This window comes from Phaenicophaeus curvirostris, chromosome 1, assembly GCF_032191515.1.
Source record: "Phaenicophaeus curvirostris isolate KB17595 chromosome 1, BPBGC_Pcur_1.0, whole genome shotgun sequence".
In the NCBI taxonomy this organism is placed as follows: Eukaryota; Metazoa; Chordata; class Aves; order Cuculiformes; family Cuculidae; genus Phaenicophaeus; species Phaenicophaeus curvirostris.
In genome coordinates, this window is record NC_091392.1 from 148,080,221 (window position 1) to 148,095,541 (window position 15,321).

The window sequence follows — 15,321 nt, forward strand, 5'->3', positions numbered from 1 at the left end:
CTGGAAGGCTGCTAAAAGGTCTCCCCAGAGCCTTCTCTTCTTGATGCTGAACAACCCCAGCTCTCTCAGCCTGTCCTTGTAGGAGAGCAGCTCCAGCCCTCTGATCATCTTTGTGTCCTCATCTGGACTCACTCAAACAGATCCATGTCCTTCCTGACTGAGGACAGCAGAACTGAACACAAGACTCCAGATGAGGTCTCAGGAGAGCAGAGTGGAGGGGTATGATCACCTCTTTCAATCTGCTGCTTGTATATCGCTGCATGCAGCGTGGCCGTGTCAGGCAGGACCAGCCGAGGGTGCATGGGAGCTAGAAGAGAGCTGTTCCTGTCACCGTGGATGTTCAGGGTGCCTCTGTCTGTCTTTGTGCAGATCTCGAGTGCCATTTCTTGCACCTAAAAGGCTTCTTTTTGTTCTCTTCTTGCTGTAAAACGTCCTTTAGTCTGAAAATTGTGTTGCCAGAGGAGGAGGATGGGCTCTGTTCCACTGCCTTCTCCTGTCCTCCCTTGCAAGTTCCTACTACAGGGAATGAAATATAACGAAATAACTGCAGTTGTCAGACTTTTCTTTATTTATTTCAGTAACCACGGGTCATAAAAATTAAGAACAGCAAAAAAAACCTTCTACCAAAGTGGGAACGTAATCCGCCCACAAGCACAGCGTCTTATCTGATTTTCTTGTAGGGGCAGAAACAAGGTTTTCCTCCCTGAGGGAGGCATTCCACTTTTCAAAAGTGATTGTTTGGAGGGCAGTGACAGAGGTGAGCTGTGCCCTGTACGTAAAATTTATTCTCACATAACCTTTGGAGATAAAGTGGAAGAGATATGCTTAAAAATGTGCATGTACTACAGTGTTTTTAGCAATAAACAGTCTCTGTTTTCATCTGAAGAACTGTAGGGTCCAGTGAAGCATTGCATAATATATAGCATGAGGTTGTAGCTTACAATTAATAAAAGCTCTGCTCGGGTCTGTGCTGTAAGATCAAGGTTGAGATAAAAGTGTTTGTGAGAAAATATACGAAGAAAGAACAGCCTTGTTTTTAAAATACAGCAGGATGGTTTTAGACTGGCATCTTAATTAAGACTAAATCCTGACCCTGCTGCAGATCTGTAGAAGGAAGGACAGGCACCACATTTTCAGCAGTGAGGGTTTCTAACTTCTCCTCCCGTGCTCTTGAGCTGCTGAAGAGAAGACAGCACCTTTTCATTTTGCAGCTGTCAACTGATGTCCTCCAGACGGCCGGCTACACCTTCAACTCCACCACGTTTTGCTGGCTCATCTGAAACAGGGAAAGTGAAACCCTCAGCTTAGCCCTGCTTCTTGGCCTCCAGGCAGGAAGGTTCCCCACCCACAACCAGTTCAGCCTCCATCAACAATTTGCTGGGCCTGGACTAGTCTATGCCTTCTCCTGTCTTTTGGATGCTAGAGGACTTTCTTCACCTGGTGATGATCCTGCTGGCCTTTCCAGACAGTCTGTAGTCTAAACCGCTTGCCTTTTTTTTTGCTTTCTCAGAAGACATGAAAGGCTGGTACACAAGGGGAGCTGGGTTTCCATAAGTCATAGTACAACTTCATCAAGCTTCTATTTAAAGGATTAGTCATGTGGTTAAACATGAGGTTGAAAGTTCAGAGAACTTGCTTCAGTCTGTGCTCTGTCAAGATTCTCTTTGGAAAGCCTCCGTGCTTTTCTGTACCTCAGTTTCTCAGCTGTACTATGGGAGAAGCATTTCTTGCATCCTGGGGGGGGGGGGCGTTATGAAAAACTGTGTTATAAGTTATGATTTGTTTAATTAGTATGATACTGGTATATATAAATACCACACCTAGGTTAACTAAAAAGTAATAGGGCCATTGAAATTGTGTATAGAAGAAAATGGGAAAACAACAAAGTATTTTTTTACAAGTCTGCAGTTAGTTTCAAGTAATGATGATTTAGTGGTATTTTAAGAGCGCATAGTGGGTACTTGAGAGGGCTGGATTTGATGGATGTGAGAGGATTTTGCCAAATGTAAGTTCTCTTAGGACTGCAATGGTAAATGTAAAAAAAAATATATATATTCTGGAATGTCTTGAAGACACATGGCCCTAACAGACGAACTGGTTTTTGTTTCTTTTACATATCAGAATATTCCTGGATCGTTCAGGGTCAGTTAAATACTTTTAATATACGTGAGTTGAAAGTAAACCGGTCTCACTGCTTTCATTCATTCTCTTCAAGGCATGCTTCTTAACAGAATCGTGGGACTGTGTAGATTGGAAGAGACCTCCAAAGCTCATCATCTGACTCAAAGCAGGGCCAGTTAAAGTCAGTATGTCAAGGCCTCGTTGAGTCCAGTTTTGAATATCTTCCGCACAAGAGATTTTGCAGTCACTGCTGTCCCCTGCCTCACTCCCACAGACCACTGCTAGGCCTGGGGAACCAAGCGGCCTTAGGGCAGAGCTTATCAGTAAAAATCAGGGAGGGAAAAAGCATTAAGGACCTCAACCTTTTCCATGTCCCTTGTCAATGTGTCCCCTGTTCCACGTAGCAGTGGACCCATATTTTTCTCATTCTTCTTTCTGCTGCCAGTGTACCTAGAGAGCCTTTCCTGTTCATCTTCACCTCCCTGTCTGGTTTCAACTCCAGCTGAGCTTTGACTTTCCTAACACCAGCCTCACATGCTCAAGCAATGTCTCTGTATTCCTCCTGGGCAGCGCTTCTGTGCTTCCACTTTCTGTACACTTTTTGTTGTGGAGCTCAGCTGGGAGTCCTTTGTACCTCCCCACTGGCCTCCTGCTACACTTGCTTGATTGTCCACACATTGGAATGGGCTGCTCTTCCATTCAGAGGAGATCCTCTTTGAAGATCAACCAGGTGCCCTGGGTGCCATGCCCTCTAGAGCAGTCTCCCACTGGATCCTGCAAGAAGATTCCAGAGTAACCCAAAATCTACTACCCTGAACCCCAGGGCTGTGGCTGTACTAGTTGCCTTGCTTATTTCTCTCAAGATTTTTCAACTACAGTCTTGTGTTTGCTGCAGCCAAGACTGTACCTTCACAACTTTGACCGTTTCTTGCTTGTTTGCAACAGGTCCAGCAAGACATTATCCCTGGCATTTTTCTGCCTTGCTATGCTTCGGGCAGTGAAAAAGAAGGACCTCCACCCTCCTGCATTTTTCTGGTGGTGATTTTGGCCATCAGCTGGTCCAGGTAGCCCCATAGTTTTTTCTCCAAGAGTAGGCAGTAGAGGATATTTAAGAAGGAATGTGAGAAATAGTGATGGTCTAACGAGACTACGAGTAAGCTCAGGGTTTCTCAGCTGTACAGGTAACACTGAATTTTTCCATTGTAAAGACAAAGGAGCTGTGCTGTGCTGGGAAGGGAAGATACTTGGAAGGAGAATACTTGAAATAGAGAGCCAGTGGGCAGGCAGATCAAGGAACAGAGCCCTGGAAAGCTAAGCTTGTTGTTCCCACTGCCACAGGGCGCATGGAAAAAGCTGGAGAGGTATTCTCCCTAAGTGGTTCCTGTTGCCCTCAAACCTTTCCCGCTCCTCCAAGGAGCAGCTGTCAGCCTGACTTTTTAGAGCTCTGGCATTTACAGTGGGGCCCTGGGCTTTGTGCTGCCCCTGATATTGTGCTGCCTTAGGTAACAGTTATTTGACCTATGTACAGGGATAGCCCTGCACCTAAATAACCTGACACTGGCATCTGCTGTATGAAAAGGGTTCCTTCTTATCAATATTAACTGTTTTCTATGTGTGCATAGGTCAGAATTGCGGAATTAACTGGAAAAACTATTTTTTTTTTTATTTCGTTAGCTTGATGGGAAAATATAGCCATGGCAACTGAGGTGGATTCTCTTCTGCTCCATGTATTGTCAAAAGTCCTGTCAGTTCATCTCCTGTTACAGAGGCTGTTTTACTGGTGTTTTTCTGAAGAATCTGAAACAGCTAGATTTTCAGAACGACTGTGGAGTTTATAAGTCTGGCAGCTAATATAGTTTTTGCCTTATGGAAACAGCAAATTTAGAAAGCAATGAAAAAGCTTTAAAGCAGAAACCCGTAGCATCCCTTTTGCATAATGGAAATGCAAAACCAAAAAAGGCTGCAGTCTTTTTTCCCTTCTCAGTTTTTGAAAGATTAATGGGTCAAACCTTCAGCTGACTCATGCTCTGAAAGCAAGGAACAGCTCACACATTGGAATCTTGCTGCAGAAGTTCGGGATGATATGGATGAAAGTCATCTATTTTATCCATCTGCCTGAGCTAACAAACTGCATAAAAATGGAAGGTGTATCTGAATCAGAAGATGAGGCAGCTGAGTTGTCTAACAGCTCAACACTACTGATATCTCACCCACCCCCCCTTTCCAGAACTTCTCCATATTCCTAGTTCTGGTTTTGCGCTTCTTCTTTTCCATAGGCTCTGCTTTTCAAAAGGCCACCAGTGATCCAGTTCAGCTCACTAACCCAGAAGAAAAGGGATCAAGCACAAAACAACTTGATCTTTTCTCTTCAGCTAATGAACAAGATCAGACTTCTGCACACTCTCTGATGACTGATGGAACTGCTGCGTGGGAGTGCTGGTAGCTGCAACCAGAAGTGAAAGATGGCTGGGAAATGAGATCTCACCCTGATGATAGTGGTGAGCTACAGCTCGGCATTCTCATGACATCTCCCTACTTTAGTGTGTGGTTCGTCTTCAAGGGTGAAAGAGTTTGACTTGAGGCATAGGAACGTCTGTGCTACTCCAACTCTGCTGTGATGACAGCAGGGGGGCAACGACGTGCGGTTATTGTGAGTGAAGCCTAAACTCAGCCTGTGGTTTCATGGGCACCTATAGCGCTGCTCAGGCAGTCTCATCCTTCCCCATTCACCTAATTTCTTCTGCTTCCACCAGCCTTCCTGTTCCATGCCAGGGAATGATTTATTTAGCTGTGTAATGAATCAAACAGGTCAAGTTATCTGGCAGAAGAAAACACTCAACATTTCTCCATTTTGCCTCATTGTATTAGATCAGTTCCCTTGCTTGTTCACGATGTAGCTACACAAGCAGTTCTGCTGGCGCAGTGCAGGGAGTGGCACATGAACGATCGGTGGGAAGACAGGGAAGTGGGAGGGAAAAAGCCAGAGTTACTTAAGCCGGTATCGTCACCAAATAAATCCTCATGGACCCACAGCTCATGTGAACAGAGCCTTTAGTCTAGTTTAAAGTGACCTTTCTTCCAGAATAGCTTGTTCTGTGTGAGAAGGAGCTCACATTGAATCGGGAAGGCATATTTCCAGTGTAGGAAGCATGTTTACAAAGAGACTTTAGACTCCGGTTTATGGAAGAAATGTGGGGCATCTGAAGCCTCACTCTGGCTCTGTGACAAAGTCCAATAGCAGTGCAACCTCTGTCAACAGGAATTCAGCTGCTAGTTTGGCGTGATACGCCTGTATCAGCAGCAATTTAAAATGTCCTGAATGCTAAGGGCTGATGTCCATCCTATTGGCCGTCCCAGAACTCGTTCCTGGAAGTGTGAACAGGAAAGTACGAAATCTGTCACTGTAGCATCAAAAAATCTGAAAGGCCAGAATAAGAAACAAATATTTAGATACACTCTAATTCACCTGCCTTGCTTGTATAGTGAACAGAAGTAGGTGCTGCCACCTCCCTAGAATTTTCTCCCCATCCTTCAAAAAAAACACTGCAAGGATGATCCCTGTCAAGATTTGCATTCAACCTGGGAAAGATGCAGCGGATCAGAGCCATGCAGGGAAGCCCCGTGCTTCCATTACCTCCTAGTGCCTCTCGGGCAGGTTGCTCTTGGGCTGGCTCTCTCCTTAATAGCAGGAAATCCTTCTAGCTAAACATCCCTGTTACACAGCCAGTCTGAAGGGAAGCTGGTGCAGACTCAGGCCTGTTTTCTGTAAGCATCTTGTATAGGCTATAAATTGGAGAGGGGCAGGTTTAGACTAGACATAAGGAGGAATTTCTTCACCATGAGGGTGGTGAGACACTGGCACAGGTTGCCCAGGGAAGCTGTGGCTGCCCCATCCCTGGAGGTGTTCAAGGCCAGGTTAGATGGGGCCTTGGGCAGCCTGGGCTGGCGGGAGGTGTCCCTGCCCATGGCAGGGGGGTTGGAACTGGATGGTCTTTACAGTCTCTTCCAATTCAAACCATTCTATGATTCTATTATCTCTCACTGAAGGAGCAGCTAATGAAAAAAAAAAAAAAAGAAAAGGATAAATGAGTACAATTTTGCAAAAAGTGGCTTTTGCCTTTTCCTACTTGTACATAACTTCAACCTTTTTTTTTCCCATGCTCCACCCTAGTTTTTCTATGTAATTTACCATCACAATACACTTTGCCTTAATTATTTTTCTATTGAAATAGCCACGCACAATGCTTAGCCCAAAATATTTTCCATGGAAACACGCACACCCATGGTGACTGTGTTGGCATCATCTCCAGAAGTTACTAACAGTGCTAAAATATCAGTGCAGTGTTTACCTGCAACAATGTCTGATGATTTAGAAATGCCTTAGAGACATTTATTCTTTCTAATTCAGGCTTTTTCTAGCTACATAGTGTGGGAATTATTTGCTGGGGAAAAATGGTCTGACACCTAAGGTTAATCTGTACTTAAGTAAATGCGTTATTCTCTCAGCTCAAATTTCAGTTTAATTTTTCAGTAGCTGCGCTGGAAAAGCTCCAGGGTAACTGTGAAACCTTGCAACAGGGTGCAGGCACAGTTTTGCCAGCAGTGCTCAGGGGACAACAATCCACAGCTGCTGGAGCAGCTCCTGTGTCCTATCACCTCATGGCTTTGCTGTTGTTCTGTCTTCTTCTGAGAACCTTGCTTCCTGGGATCTACCTGTCTCTGTGGTGATAGGCAGCTTTCTGTTCCTGATTCATTTCTCTGGTCACACCACTTCATGTAAACATGTTAACTTGCTACAGAGAGACAAGTCTTGAGTATTAATGGCTTTTGGCTTTTATTCCCACTTAGGGTATGGTATTTCAAGCCAGTGCAGCTGCAGGCTGCCACCAAAAAGCATGTTCCCCTCCTGCCTGCAGCCATCTGTTCCCTCTCTTCCATTACATATGATGGCAAACACAATTTAGATTAATTTAAACTGCGTGGAACTGCAGTCTTAGCTGTAAGATGCTGCGAAGCTGGCCTGAGACTGCGTTGTTGCTGAAGCAAAGGGGCTGTCAGGGGGATTCCCACCCTTCAGTGCTTCGCCCCTGTCACACACAGGGTGCAGGGACAAGTCCACGTGCACAAAGATTTAACAGGCTGCCCAGGGAAGTGGTTGAGTCACCATCCCTGGAGGGATTTAAAAGACATGATGCTCAGGGACATGGTTTAGTGGTTGGACTCGATGATCTTAAAGATCTTCTCGAGCCTAAACTGTTCTGTTATTCTGTGATTTATTAGTGGAGTGCATAACTGAGGGCATACGTTGAATCTAACAGTGAAAATAAACTAAAATGAGAAAGATTGAGAAAGAGTAGGGAAAGGGAGAAGTGGACGGCTGAGAAAAAAGTTTTGGGGAGGGTCCCCAGAAGGCATTATCTTCTGGATTCCTCTCCAGGCCCCCCCCCACTCCCCCGCAATGCTTTTCCCACAGTAAGGATATAATATTTATTAGGACCCACTCAAATGCAATTGATGGTAACTGCTTATCTTGCAGGTTCTGCACGCTGAATGTTGTTAAGCTTTGTGCCCTCTGAATTGTAACCCAAAATCTATGAACAAAGGGTGGGGAAAAGAGGAAAGAAGGGATGATTCTCACGCTGGTGGCAATCGCTTCCCTTGAGAACCTGCTGAGAACACTATTGGGGGTTTGCAGGTGCAAGGTCATGAGAGTAACAGCATGGGAACAATAGCATGAGAAAAAAATCAAGGAAAGATACTGTTCCAGAGGCACTGGGAAGCACTGCCAAGGGAGCTGGGGAGAAGGGACACAGAGCTGAGGGTGGAAAGCAGGTAGGAGTTGCAGATGGAAGGCTGCTGGCACTGCAGAAGGAGAAGGCACTGAAGGCACAGGCACAACAGCCCCAGGACATTCTGCTGGTACTTGCTGTGTCCTTTTTATCAGTCATGCAGCCACACACTGAGGCGGTGAAAAGCCAGACTGCCTTATGGGCCAGAGTGTCTTGTTAGACAGATGAAAGCCACTCAATGGAAAAACTTTTTTAGGGACCCCTATCCCATGTCCAGCACCTGTCTTGATCCGACATTCAGATATGTGGTCAGTTGGATGAGAAATTGATCAGATTCAAAATTAACCAAGAAAAAGAAATAGTCATTATAAGGATTACTCCCAGCGTTAGAAAAAAAAGAAGAGCAGAGAGGTGCATGGGGCCATTCCTTTGAGCAGCAGCGAAGACCTAGTTTTTCTTAAACCTCTCGTGAGCACACACTTCCAGATACAATTTCCTATTTTCTTCCTTGTGCAGGCACAAGATCCATGGTGAACTAGTTCAGAGCATCCAGCTTTGAACTGTGCTTCTTTTTGTGCTGTTTTATTTTTTTGCTCAACCTGGTTTACCTCTTGGCTGCACAGATAGTTGTGTTGGCCTGGCAGAAGAGGCTGAAGAGCAAGTGCTAAAGGGACATAGGGAAGAGAACACATAATCTGATACTGCTTTTAAAAATGGAATTATCGAATGGTTTGGGTTGGAAAGGACCTTAAAGATCATGCAGTTCCAACCCCCCTGCCATGGGCACAGACACCTTCCACTGGGTCAGGTTGCTCAAAGCCTCATCCAAGGTGGTCTTGAAAACCTCCAGGGATGGGGAATCCATGACTTCTTTGAGCACCCTGTTCCAGTGCCTCACTACCCTCACAGTAAAAAATTTCTTCCTAATATCTAATCTAAATCTGCTGTCTTCCACCTTAAAACGTTACTCCTCATCCTATCACTGGAGTCCCTGATAAAGACCCCCTCCCCAGCAGTCCTGTAGCCCCCCTTAAATACTGGAAGGCTGCTCTAAGGTCTCCCCAGAGCCTTTTCTTCTTCAGGCTGAATAACCCAAACTCTCAGCCTGTCCTCATAGCAGAGGTGCTCCAGCCCTCTGATCATCTTCATGACCCTTCTCTGGACTAGCTCCAACAGACTCACGTCCTTCCTGGGCTGGAAGAATGACAGGTTAAACCATGGGCCTACATTTCTTTGCTCCACTTTTCTGTTTTAAGACCTTAAAAGCTTTGGAGATGGTGAACTCAGTCTGTCTGTGTTTTGGCAAGACCACACTATCACAGTGCTGTTGCTGGTGCATTCTGATGTTCCTTGCTGCCATCCTCTATTAGCATGGCTGCATTACCAAGTGGGACTCTGCTTCATTGAATCTTCTTCAATCTATTCAATAGTAATTTAGCTGCTGGAATGGAAGATGGGCACATTCCACGTGGAAATGACAAAGACGTGAGAGGGGATTGAAAAATATACTGGAGTGTAGGATTAGAATTCCAAAAGTTCTTCAGATATTTCTAAAAGGGTCTGAAAATGGCTTTTTAATGGGGATAAATTCAAGATTCTACACTTTGAGGGAGTGTTCAGCTGCACAAGCGTGGGACAGAGAACACACAAGTCAGGACCAGGTTACAGGTCTATAACAGATAGAAGTTGAATAATGTCAGCTCCTGCAGCTAAGGTCTCATCTGTTTATCCAGTTCCAGGCACTACACTTCAAGAACAGTATAACTCAGCTGGAGAGTGTCCAGAGATGAACCAGTAGGAATGATGAGAAGGTTGAAGCTATGACCTGCAATGGAAAAGCGGCACAAATGGAACTTCTTACCCTAAACAACAGAAAACTGAGAAGAGAGATGATAATAGACATGAAGGAAATTAAATGTCATTGAAAAGAAGAAATAATTTCTTTTCTACTGGACAAGAAATAATGGCTTTTAATTACAGTAAAGATTTAGTCTATGTATAGGAAAAATATAGGAATAGATAATTAATAAGAAAGGATTATTGTGGAGGATGGTATATGGAGACTTTATGGTTAAAGAAATGTCAGGCAGGAATTTTTTGGGCGTAACTGATCCTATATAAGGCCAGTGGGGCCAAGGGCCTCTTGAGTTCCCTTCTATACAGGCACGTTCCCTGTGCAGGGCAGACAAGAAGGAAGCACAGAATTAACAGGGATTAGTAGAGGATAGAGTAGTCTAACAGATTAGACAGCAGCAGAGTCAGGGGAAAGTCTCGCTGGCTTCTTTCCTTTACTCTTGCTGCCAAGGTAAGGTTTGAGCTCAGGGTACCACATATTTCTGATAATACCTGAGAAACTTCAGAGTTAATGTTTCCACAGTGAGTATGCTGGCTGATTGCTGGGAAGTGCTTTATAAAGTTGGCTGGTGGAAAAAAACTGCTAAAACTGTGGAGCCTTCTACTCCTTTCCATGTCCCACGGCCTGTGCTTGGCTGTTTGTTGTGGCTCCTTTGTGGATGAAAACTGTTGTAATATTGTAAAGCGATGATAGGAGCAACCTTCTTCTTTTGTTAGATTAGCCTTAAACTGAAGGCCTGCTTTTAAATTATGTGGCCAAGTGCACAACAGTCTGAGTGCGTACGTGTTGACCGTCCTAATCACGGCTTCATGGAAATGCTCAGGTGGCAGGCAGGCACCTTGCTTTGGGTCAGGCTGAGCATTCGGCACTCTGCATCCACTCTTCTTCCGTGAGCATGAAAGATTCCACTGTGGTGTGTATGCTGGGACAAGCAGCGGATGCCTTGGCATACTCATGATATTAGCAGCAAGCACAGAGCAAACAGCCAGTGTTCTCATGCTTGCTACCTTGTTGAGACCTTGGAATCTTTACTAGGACCCGTGACTTAATAAGAAAAGAATGCATTAGACATGAAAACATGAAGATAAGGGGCACATCTGTGGTAAATAGTGGGTTGCACTCTATCGCTGCAACTGCGGGTTTCTCACAGGTGGAAATTCACTGGGGGAGCTGCTGACTGGATAGAGAAACACTGTATAAGGTTTGCATCCTCTCAATAAAGGTGATCTTGTTTGTTGCCTCATCCATGGGGTCTGTGCCTTAATTACTACATTCTCCCACTTGGTATCATTTGTTTGCCATTGGGCTGCACAGTACCCTGGCTATGGATTGACTCTTAACACCTTAACTACATCTAAGGAAGATGTTAAGTGGATGTGAATGACACCCTAGAGGGTACCAGAAATATTTGCAGCTCTCAACTAGCTATTGTCTGTTGTTCGACTGTGTTTGGGGGAAATCATCAGGGCCAGATTTGACTATAAGCAAGAGAATCCCTTAGCCAGCTTCCTTCAGTATTATTATCAAAAGGCAACTAGAGAAAACCCTTTTAAGAAAATAAATCTGGTTTCCTGTAATAAAGTAAAGCTATACTTGTGGTTTTTTCAGGTAATTGTCTTAGATACAGACAGCAGGATCACACTCACTACTCTCTGACTAGCTACAGACAACTCACAGTTTTAACTTCAACGTGTAAAACTGAAGGGAATAATAATGATTATTTCCTCACTAATGGATTTTAGACCCTATTGAGGGAAAGTGCCCTTTTAAGAGTTGCTTTATTATTTTCAGGAGAATACCCCCCACCCCCAATTTTTAAGGACTCTTTTGAGATGACTTGCTGAGAAGAATGCAGATTTAAGACTGCAGGAAAATGTTGTTCCTCATCCACATGTAGCCACTGTTGTATCTACTTAAATTTGCTTCTCTGCTCACCTTTTGCTTGGTACTCAAACATGCTTCTTTTCGCCACTACTTGTCATTCTGCTTTTATGTAACACAATCTGAATTAGACACAAAGAGTGTGTTGAATAGGAGGTAATCATAGCTAAGGGGCTTCAGACAGACAGACTGACCCCAGAGGAGGGTTCAGCAGAAGCGGGATGCTGTCCTGGACACTGGGTCATCAGGAACTGCAATATTCCAGCCAAAACTTATGGTTGGAGTCAATGATCCGGTGGGTCTTTTCCAACCTGTTGATTCTATGATTCTATGAAAACATTGCCACTGATAAGGAAAGTGTATGAATGCAGACCCTAACTGGTTCCACAGTGAATCTCAATAACTGTTTCATTCGCGCTTCATGGATTTTTAAGAGTACAAGATTTTTTTTTTATCATACAGCCTGACCTCCTGTTTAATAAGCACCACAGAATTTTTCTGAATTAGTTAGTGTTGAGCTCAAAATCTGATGTTTATTAAAAGTATTTTCCACAAAGGCATCCAGTCCTGAGCTGAATACTTGAAGAAATGGAAAGTCTACTTCTTCCCATGATAGTCTGTTCCACTGGTTAATCATCTTACAGCTGAACAATTGTACCTTATTCCTCATGCAAAATTTTGCCTGGCTCCAGCTCTTACCATCTCTTCTGGCTGTGTCTCGCTCCGCTAAAATAGAGAGACCTGGTACCTTCCCTGTGAGAATAAATCTTGTTGTCTGTCTCTGGTTTTTAGTTATTTCTCAAAGGTAAAACATTCAGGCTCTTTAAGGATGGAAACCAGCAAGCACATCGTAAACAGCTATGCCCACAGGAGCGCCTGCTCTGAGTACCCTGTGTTCCCAGCCCATCAGACCTCTTGCCACATCCCTCCTCTGGAGGTTGTTGTCTGCTGGCAGACCCGTCTCCCAGCCCGCTTCAGTTATTGGTAGTTTGGTTTTCCTAATTCTTTTAATAGCATCTTGGCTCGCTGTGACTGGATAGGGCAGTTTTACTGGCAGATCTCCGGCAGCAGCGCCGTTTGGTGGGAGGAGGAGGCTGAGGGCTAGCAGCTAGCACAGCTGAGCACAGGAAGGGATCTCCAGCATCAGCCGTGGGGCTCTGACCCACAGCAGCAGTCCAGCTCTGGTCACAGTTGTGTGACAATTTAAGCCAATCTAATTGCCATGCACCTCATCAGTGGCTGTGTGATTGCACCGTGTTCCTAGTGCCAGATCTCATGCTCATATGACCCTTGATGACCCACTCCAAGCCAATAAATCAGCAGAAAAGTTTCACTTCCCGCCCTCCCGCAACCCCCCGGTCGCTTTCCTACCACTCTGGTGCCCAGAACCAGCTCATCAAGGGACTGGACAAGTGCAGGGGAGGGCACTGAAATCTGTGTTCATATCATAGGTATCAGCCCTTGCAGACATCTTCCTGTGACCATGAGCCACAACTCTACATTTCTCTGATCTCACAGCGAAACTCTGCAGTTCAATGTGGTTCTCACAACTCATCCGTAGAGCTAAAACCACCTCAAAGCAAGCCTTTTTATTGATAAAGTCAAGTTTCAATACAATCCAGATGTGTGGAAGTGATAATATTAGGATGGTATTTACAAATTCATAGAATCATAGAATCATAGAATCATAGAATAACCAGGTTGGAAGAGACCCACTGGATCATTGAGTCCAACCATTCCTATCAAACACTAAACCATGCCCCTTAGCACCTCGTCCACCCATGCCTTAAACACCTCCAGGGAAGGTGAATCAACCACCTCCCTGGGCAGCCTGTTCCAGTGCCCAATTACCCTTTCTGTGAAAAATGTTTTCCTAATGTCCAGCCTAAATCTCCCCTGGCGGAGCTTGAGGCCATTCCCTCTTGTCCTGTCCCCTGTCACTTGGGAGAAGAGGCCAGCACCCTCCTCTCCTACAACCTCCTTTCAGGTAGTTATAGAGAGCAATGAGGTCTACCCTCAGCATCCTCTTCTCCAGGCTAAACAATTGTTGCTGGTGGAGCTCTGCCTACTTCTTGAACTACGGATGACAAGAAAAACTTGAAATATGTGTATTTTCAAGATCCCTGAAGATGCCCACTGGATGCAGCTACTTCATTAAAGACCTGAACCAGTGGCCAGAGCTTTAGGGAGAAGGCCGCGGTTAGCCACTTTGACTAAACTTTCAGCTGCTGCACAGCAGGGTCACGTACAGGCTTGTGCAGAACAGCATTGTTTTAGCCTTGGCTCAGCAATGAGATGTTTAAACACTGGAGAAGAAACAGACTACCTTGTTTTGGTTTAAACAATGCTGATCACCTAATCTAGCCTTTATTTGTTTTACGCAGGGAATGGCACTTCAGCGTTAAAGAAGACGTGATATCTTAGTGATACTCTCCTACACAGATTCCCATGGCAGCTAAACAGGCACTGGCCATCAGGCTGCTAGTCATGACTGTCTCTCTTCCCCTTGTGCACGTTCACTTTCTATGCGCTATAGTTCTGAGTCACAGCAATTTGTAAAGTAACGAATTCCTTACCAAAAACTGGTGACACATCCTCCAGAAGGAGAAGTCTTAAAAGCTTTTCAAGAAAGAAAATAACTCACATATCTCTGTTTTCTGATATAAACCCAGGAATTATTATGGCTCATATTGGCATGTGTTATTTTTTTTAAATAGATGTTGGAATATAGCTGGCTGCTACAAACAATCAAAACAGAGCTATCTACCTTGTTTCGAGGTTGAAGAAGTGTGCCCAGTACTAAAAATGGATTATACTTGGCTTTACAATTTCACAGCAATTAAAGGTATGTCTGTATGCACACAGTTATTATATACAGAGCATTTCCACACCTTCTCAGCTGTAGTTGCATGCTGAGGTTCTATCAAAGAGTTGAAGATCAGCAAGAAGAAGTTGATCAAAGAGTTGATGGTGAGAGGGAGGATCTGAAGACATTTTACAGCAAAATTACAAATGCTGTATCAAGATTGAGAAGATCCCACTGTCTCATGCCGTTGGCACTGAAGTCAAACAAGGTCATTCAATGTAGACATCTAAATTTTATGGCAGCAATGTGTCCTCTCTAGTCAGGATGCCCACCAAAGTGTTGCTGCTTGCATGGGAATTATGATGGATCTGCTTTGTGACCTATGCAGTTAAGTATTCTGTCCTTGGTAATGGCCAGATCCCATAAAACCAGGTGTATGAATACTTGTGGTTAGGGGTTTCTCCCTGAAAGTATCACTTACAGTTCAGCTAAGTAGTGCCCTACACCTGGGTGAGGGCAATCCATGGTTTTGGTATAGGATGGGGGAGAATGTGATTGAGAGCAGCTCTTGCAGAGAAGGACTTGGAAGGATATGAAACTGTTGGAATGGGTCCAGAGGAGGCCACGAAGATGATCAGAGGAATGAAGCACCTCTGCTGTGAGGACAGGCTGAGAGAGTGTGGTTTGTTCAGCCTGGAGAAGAGAAGTTTCTGCGAAGACATTATAGGAGGCTACTGGTACTTAAAGGGGCCTACAGGAAAGCTGGGAAGGGGCTCTTTATGAGGGAGTGCAGGGATAGGACGAGGGGAAATAGCTTTGAATTGGAAGAGGGAAGGTTTAGAGTAGATGTGAGGAAGAAATTCTTCACC